The sequence below is a fragment of the Canis lupus genome, chromosome 21 (assembly GCF_011100685.1).
Source record: "Canis lupus familiaris isolate Mischka breed German Shepherd chromosome 21, alternate assembly UU_Cfam_GSD_1.0, whole genome shotgun sequence".
Classification (NCBI taxonomy): Eukaryota; Metazoa; Chordata; class Mammalia; order Carnivora; family Canidae; genus Canis; species Canis lupus.
The window spans coordinates 47,354,223-47,362,678 of NC_049242.1; the positions used below are offsets into that span (position 1 = coordinate 47,354,223).

Sequence of the window (8,456 nt, forward strand, 5' to 3'; positions counted from 1 at the left end):
TTAAAATATCTTTGGAGCAAGGACAGCAAAGAATTTAGGTTGTACTACACCCAGAAGCTGGAAATGCTCCGGCCATGCTTTCGTCTTTTAACCTGATTCCTTCTTTGAGCTTGTTTCGTTCTTGCTCATTTTGTTTTGTTTTGTTTTGTTAGAGAGCCTTTCCTTTTAAGTAATACAACATTGCAATTCACATCCTTTCTCCTTCGGTAATGTCACTGGTTCAGTTCCAAACTTCTGGGGTCTGGGGCTTTCTTTCCTCTGGTGATACAATCATCTCTGGATCTGTGGCCATGAGGATAGAGTGATAGCTTTCAGGATTCTTCCCATCGGGTGGCATTCTTAAATGAAGAGTGTCGTTGTGAACTCAGCGAACACTCCAAAATATGGTAGTTGAAATAGCCTGCTGGGAGGCTGCCATATGTTTTTTTTTTTGTTTTGTTTTGTTTTGTTTTGTTTTGTTTTTGCCATATGTTATCTGAGTCTATTCTTTCAACAACATTCAGTTAGGAAGGTAAATCAGAAAGTTTATACATTTTGCCCAAGGTGACAACAATTGATCAACACATCCATGGTTTAACATCAACCTGTTTCAACTTGTGAGTTCAGTCAAACCCATACAGTCCATCTAAAACAGGCAGGATGGATAACTGCATCACCTGTAAGTGAAAACAAATTTCCAATATTGAGACATCTATCATATAGCTACCTTGATTATAAATGATAAATGTATCAGATCTTTTTTTTTAATCAGATCTTATGAATTATTTGCATTTTTGGTGACTATTCTAAGAAAAGCAATTAACCCTTAGTACTGGGGAAAGAAAACTACTCAACTTCTATTTCAAGGGAAAGATAAAAACAGCAATATGTCCAATTAGGGATATTAGGGATTCAATGTAATTTTTCCATCACCCTGAGCATTAGACTTGATGGAATTACGTGTGGATAAATAGCACCACAAAACACAGGAGTAGCAGTGGCTTGTAGTACTGGGTGTTACTGATGAGGGCATGTTCTCTTAAAGTGATGTATTTCCACGTATCAGGGAATGTCTATAGTCTATTCATAAATGTAACTTAAGCAGCTAAGCAAAGCTATGAGGGGAGTTTATTTTATTTTATTTTTAAGAAAGAAGTTTAAAATTAAGTTGGCGACTCCATATGTCTGTGTGATTCTTAAAGAATGGTATTAATCCCTCTCCTCCTTCTATAGTCCTCAGACCCTGCCCTGCATCACCCAATATACACTATCTGTAACATAATCATGCAAATATGAAAGAGGATAAAAATAAAAAAGAGGAAATGCCATGTAAAGCAAATTCATCCTACGCCATCCTCATTTCATTACTCTCTATGGGCTCCATATAGATAAAATCAGGCTGCATGGTGATTTACCAGGTAATGTGAAGACAGACTTTCTTGAGCAGAACAATATTCTAATCAGAGTTATAATTAGGGAGTACATAGCATAGTCCCTGGATCATAAGAAAGGGCTGGGAATGTTAGTGCATTTATGTCTATGGTAAAATATTATGTTAATAATATTCTAAAGAATTTACTAATTATATGTCTCATTTAATGTGATTAGTCACAAAATTGTGAATTTTCTCTCTGCATAAGAATGGCCATAAGATAATGGGCCATGAAAACAAAACTGCATTTTCCTTAGAATTCCAATATACTATACTCTTTAGCCAAATTAAGTAGTCTAAAAATTAGATCTTCAAATGCAGATAAGTTAGAATTCGTTAGAGCAGGCATGTTTCGTAGTGTATAAAGGCGTACATTGTGCTTGCAGAAGCATTCTGGCATACTGAGTTCTCAATTGTTCGGGAGTAAGATGATTTTGTATGAAAATAGTCAATTATGGATGCAAGATATGAAAATACAGATGCATTCGAAAATGAATGTTGGATATTCTAGGCTGGCAACAAAAAGTCATTTGAAATGATTATTTCCATCAGCTTGGCCTTGAATCAAGAAAATTGGCCTTTCCAGCAACTTCCCAGCCACAGTGATATTTGTTTTCATCAGAAGCCCTACAGGAATGATTCAAATTTGCAGATTAGGGATAAATAAATACATTGTATGAAAAGAAAAACATGTATTTTCACAATGACCTCTACTGAGAATATGATCTCTTCAGAATAAATTATATGAAACAACTGATGTCTGCCGAGAGAGACCTGTCCTATTGTAGAGATGCTGTGTCACATGTGCGACAGACTCTACTCACCAGGAGTGATGGGACTTCTCTCAACTTCCCAGGGTACCAAGTGCTTGACTCATGGGTGTATTCTATTTAGTTTATATACGGTTGGAAGTGTTCACTATAAAATATAAATAAAAAGTATATATATACATACATATATGCTTCATTGGTAGATTGGGGTTCAACTTCTCAATCAATGGCAAACTCTGGTCTTTGGGTGAATTGCAATCTTTCTGCACCTCAGTCTCTTCAATGGTAAAATCTGGATATCGCTCCTTTAAAATGGGTACTTATAAGAATAAATAGATTATATACATAAATTCTAAAGGAAGCCAAGGTGTGCACCTATGCTGTCTTGAAAAGAATCGCAAAATAGCTTATCTGGTCATGGCATCTTTCTACCATGTGCCAGAAAAAAATATCAAAACGCATATACACATTCATGATGAACCAAAAGTATATTGGGCCCCCAGTGTTGGTGATATATAATCTGTATAACTGTATGCAGCAGTTTTAAGTACCTGCCATAAAATAAGCACCCAAATCATCATTGTTACAATAATTCCTAGGCACCAAAACTTAAAACAGTGGTAGGATGCTGTGGTCCTGGAACTGCAGACCAGCCAGTCCATGGGAGAGGAACTGAGGACCATGAAGCTACAAGCTGTATCCCCAAACATCCATGTGGACCCAACCAAATTTTGACTTCACTACTTGCAAATGTGCTAATGAAAACTTTTTTCTTTATAAAGATGCCAATCATATTACAGTGGGGACTCACCATACTCCAGAGTCTCCTCATCTTAACATGACTGACTACGTCTGCAGAGATCTTATTTCCAAATATGCTAACATTCTAAGATACTGTAAATTAGGATTCTACAGATTAATTTTGGGGAAGACACAATTCAATCCATAAAAGACACACCAACATGTGTTCCATGTTTCACCTAGAATTCTAATACCATGTGTATTTGGAATTCAAGGGTAACAGAAGTGTTGTCCATTTTTTCCTAAACTCTATTTTGAAACTGTACCAAGTAAAGACACAATTTTAATGTCAACCAAAAAATAAGACATGGGATATACATTTTTATTTTTCTATTTTTAATTCTATTGACCCTAGATATCATTTAGAAAGTCATTCATTTCATGGACTATTTTTCTCAGCATAAGTCTAGATAAAAGATCCAGATAATTTATCTTTACAGAAACAACATTATTTTTATTAATTTTGTTTAGTATAAGTTACTCAATTCCTATTGGAAAAGATTGGAAAAGAAATTAATTTAGATGATTAAGTCATTGGCTCACATTTTACTACTACATATTTAAGATTTAAATAACCAGAAAATTTCTCTGTGCTCTATAGCGATACAACATGATATTGCTGATTATCTATTCCTGTCACTGATAAAGATTACAATTTTATAATAAGAATTTTTCACTGAATAAATTAAAAACGTGTTTTTTAACGCATACAATTTTGCCTTGAAAAACTAAGGTTGTGTACTATACATAATAACATGATAATTTAGTCAAATGAAATATAGCAAGACTTTGATATAAAAATCAACTATATGTCCAGCAGTCTACATGCATTATCTAATTTAATCTTAATAATAATCCCATGAAAAATCCAGTGTTATTTTTGTCCCAAATTGAAAGAAGAGAGAAAAACAAAGGAAAAAGAAAGTGAGTAGCTCTCCCAAGTCACAGAACCAATGAAAGAACCCAGGTTCCAAAGCCTGAGCTATTGACACAACTCTTCTTCATTTTGTAGGTTAGTTAGTTATATGTGAGCTCATGTAGACAAATGAGACAAATATCTTTTCTCTAAAACATATTTTTGAAGAGGCAAAGGTTACTATTCTTCATGGCAGAAAGTGACCTCTGTTTAATAAATTATTTTTAATGACTAAGAGAAAGATAAAATCTCTAAAGGGAAAAAATTATCCCAGATCCCCTCATCTTATTCAGATTATTTAAGTTAACTTCAAATATTATTAATTTTATTTTATAATGTTATCATTAATTTTAATAAAAAATAATATTATATGAGTGTTGGGAGTGGGGCTCAGAAGCTTGTTTGATCTAAACCGTTTATACAGATACTGACATCTGAAAATTCCCACTACCATGCCCCATATCCCACAGATAATAAGTGGGGTGCCTGGACCTCAGAGAGGCAGAATGAAAAATAGACTTAAGCAGGCTTAGAATGTTCCACAGTGATTGGAACGAATCTTTTTGGTCAGACCAGTTGAAGGGACACTATTCTAATTCTTATTTGAAAGGCTTTGTAATAAGAGGCAAAGAGGAGAAGACTGATACAGCAATGCTCTGCAAAGAGTGAGCTGTACTGTCACTAGAAACTAAACAGATATTTTTCCTGAATCAGAAAATATGATTTAACCCAATATTATATAAAATCACTAGAAATAATTATGAGAACAATTAAATAATATAGAATTAGAGTCAAGTAGTATAAATATAAATAAATATAAATATAGGGGATCCCTGGGTGGCTCAGTGGTTTGGCTCCTGCTTTTGGCTCAGGGCGTGATCCTGGGGTCCCGGGATCGAGTCCCATGTCAGGCTCCCGGCATGGAGCCTGCTTCTCCCTCTGCCTGTGTCTCTGCCTCTCTCTCCCTCTCTCTGTCTATCATGAATAAATAAATAAAACCTTAAAAAATATATATATATATATATAAACAGATAAAATTACTTGATGTTAAAATGAAATAATAATTAAGTGATCCTATCCTGCAGATTTTCTACTACTTTGTCTAATGCTAATTACCTATTGCATCCTGGATCTTCTCACTCATTTAGTTGTAACACCTGTCACTTGCACTGGAACTTCTATACTAATTATAAAGAAATCTCAGCCTTTTATCTAAAATAACTCACAGAGGTTCTCCAGGTGAATTTATATTGACCAACCTATTCTGGTTCCAATTAGCTACGGTAAAGCTTCATGTAGAACTGAAACTTATGAAAGTTTTCTTGAAAAATTTCTGTAGAGCTGTCTGAAGCACCTCCTTTGCAGCTCAGCAGATTTTGAAGTGGTAACAGAGGCTGACTTCTAGCAGGAAAATGGCATCTAAAGAGAATCCTAAGGGCGTATAGAAATAATTAATTCAATTATTTCCCTTAATATCAAGTAGCCCCATTCATCCTTGCCCAGGATTTGGTTGCATGATCATGTATTGTATATGCATTTATAGAATATTTATTGTAAGTAATAACAGTGATCATGATTATCATATTATCTCTCATTTCCTTTATGACACTTCAGTAGACAGTGTAATACCCCTGTGTGTCTTCTAATCTGTACTTCAATAGCAGTTAACGTTTGCAGCTCTCCAGTCACTCCAGGCATGGTGTACTAAGCGTGCTTCAACTCTGGCTATACCTTCAAGAAAGCATTTTCTAGTTACTATAAATAATTAGACACATTTTGTTGTCGTTGTTATTGGGGGAAATGTATAGTAGATGTACATGTAGAGAGGATTCTGTTGCTTGATCAGACCATTAAATTAGCCTAAACAACCATTAAATATTGCTGCAACTTTCTCAACAGATAATTTTCTGACAGAAATATAGATAATTTTCTCAACAGATAACTTTCTCCGTTTCAGATAACTTTCTCAACAGATAATAACACAGCACTTAGGAGACAGACACCTGACACTTTATCACATTTACAATAAAATGTTGTATAACTTGAGTGTGTATGTGTTTGTACAAAAGCATGTTTCTATGAGCAGCAGAACTCCAGCTAGGAGCAGGATTTGACTACCACATGCCACCTTATCAGTGGTCTTATGAGGTAGGGACTTTATATAAAGATCACCTAACAATAATCTCATGAAGCCATTGAATTTTATCAAAAAAACCCAAAAACAAACCAAGACACAAAATAACTGCAAAGGTAAAATTGAGTTATGTCATTTCTCAACACTACTAGCAATGATAATATACCCAAGGCTTATTATGAGCTAGGTACTGTTCTGAACACTTTATATTATCGCATTTGATTCCCAAAACAAAACTGTAATGTTTTATTTCCATTCTTAAAATTGGGCAAATTCATTCACTAACAAATATGCCACTGCGATTGTAATAATTAAATAAATATAAATTCATTTTATGATTTTATGTACATTTAGAAATGGTTCCCACATTATCTTTAGTCTCCATTATAATTATACATTTAATGATAGGGTAATAATTGCATGCATTGACATCCCATTTTAATATCATTGTGTACTTCAGTTATTTCCAGGCCTTTTTTTTTTTTTTCTTTCTCTTTAAGTAATGAGTAATGCATCAATGAGTATTTTTGGGACTTAAAATTTTGTCTATTTTTTTTTATAAATTTAGAAACACAAGCACCCTAACAATTTCAAGGTGGCATATAACTACAAGATCAGAATATATAAATATCTTTATAACTAGGCTACATATTACCTGATTGATTTTCAAAAGTTTAAAGCCATTTACAATTTCTACAACTCTCCTTTCATTCTGCTAAATCTTCTAGCAATTAGCATTATAATTGTAATATTGTCTAGTGTTCACATTATAAACATGGTGCCTCAAGGTTGATTAAATATGCATTTTGTTGATTACTCAAAAGGGTGAACATTTTTTCCATTTGCTTTCAGTATTTGCTTCTTTTCTTATGTTAATTAACCTCTTTGCATTCATTTAACTTTAAAAAATTCAGCACCAAATGCAGGAAGAAATACATTAGGCATTTTCTTTGTATTTATCATTTACTTGCAAAGCAAAAGGGGGAAAAAAGATTTCATTTGTCATTTCCATTCACAGAGATGTTGTATCCATTATAACATGTCAAGATGTGATGACATGACGTTGGAGAGATACCTTTGACATTTGGAGAACAAAACTTGAGCAGGTTTAGAGTTTACAATTTGTTTAAATTCCCTTACTGAGTAGGCTTGAAATATCTAAAGAGCAAAATAAAAATGAAAAGAAAAAGTTTTTTTTAAGTATCTGAAAGGCAACATTACAAAAGTAAACCACTTACTTTTCCTTCAAATAGCATCTTGAAAAAGAAAGATCGTAATTCCTCTGAAGTCTATATAACACTTATAGTCTAGACTGCAGTTTAAGGTATAATTGGTTACAATGTTCGCAGGAAAACATGAATCAAGAGAGGAGCAATAAACAAGTTGGAGCAATTATAAAGAAAGGGAGAAACGGATGATGGTCCGACAATGACAACAAGGAGGTCCTCCCTGAATTTTCAAGGAAATAACAAATCATGTATTTAAATATTTTCCATGGTAGCTACAGTTAAAATGATCATACCCTGTAAAGGTATTTGAAAATGGAAAATCTAAGCAAGGAGCTTTCCCTGGGTCTGAGTAGTCCACATCATATTTCAACTTGGCCATTTTTAAACATCCTGCTTCTTCTCACTTGTAATGTAAGGCATAAGGTAAAAGCTGAGAGAACATTCTGAAGGAGCAGAAGGGCTTCCCTAGAGATGACACTTCCCATTCTGGTCAAGAAAACAACCCCAGCAGGTTTAACTGTTCCACTGACACTGGCACATGATGCTTAGGACAATGGGACACTGTTTTGTCATCAAGATATTTGTTCTGTTCCTAAGTCTGTCCGATTAGAACCTTTATTAAAGTGACTTAAAACTCTAAAATGCGGGTATGAGTAGGAATACATGAGTTTCCTAGAATCTTTGGTTTGAGATGATTTCTGAGGTGGAACAGGAAGCAATGAGGACACTCACTTCCCCAGGCTTTCAGAGTCCGTGCTAAGGTCAGGTGGAAGCAAGCAGAAACCCACTTCCTCCATTCTTTGTTCTGTTGCTCTGGAAACTGACTTAATTTTTCTGACCTTTATATTTTTGTCACATTAAAAAGAATGTAAAATACCATGTTAAGTCTTTGAAAAGATTTTAATGAGACCACTTGTGGAAGACTTTGGTCTCTGGGAGTGAAATAACCTCTCAACTACCCAACTTTCTCTTTCGTTGGCATTTATCAAAATGGTGGTGGTAGTGCTGGTAGGAGGCAGCTGGTCCCTGAGGGCAGCCGATGACTGTGACTGAGAAGTGAAAGAGCATCTGAAAGTCCCCAACTCAGGGTGAGACTCCTAATACCTTGGGAAACAAATGGACCATGCAGATCTGCCCTCTCTCTTAACAAGAGTGAGAAACCAAGGCCCAGGGCAGAGCAGGGACTTGCCAAAGT

General features: G+C 34.7%; 1 long non-coding RNA gene across 2 annotated transcripts; it reads right to left on the minus strand.

Annotated features, from left to right (window-relative positions):
* Positions 1-469: 469 nt before the first annotated feature.
* Positions 470-7,768, minus strand: LOC111091467. Of its 2 annotated transcripts, none has more exons than XR_005375382.1 (4): positions 7,271-7,768; positions 5,158-5,329; positions 2,366-2,500; positions 470-656 (listed from the first exon to the last, which is right to left on the minus strand). It is a non-coding gene; the product is annotated as an uncharacterized LOC111091467 (long non-coding RNA). The 2 variants fall into 2 exon arrangements; XR_005375383.1 differs by lacking the exon at positions 470-656 and adding an exon at positions 1,842-2,038.
* Positions 7,769-8,456: the final 688 nt, after the last annotated feature.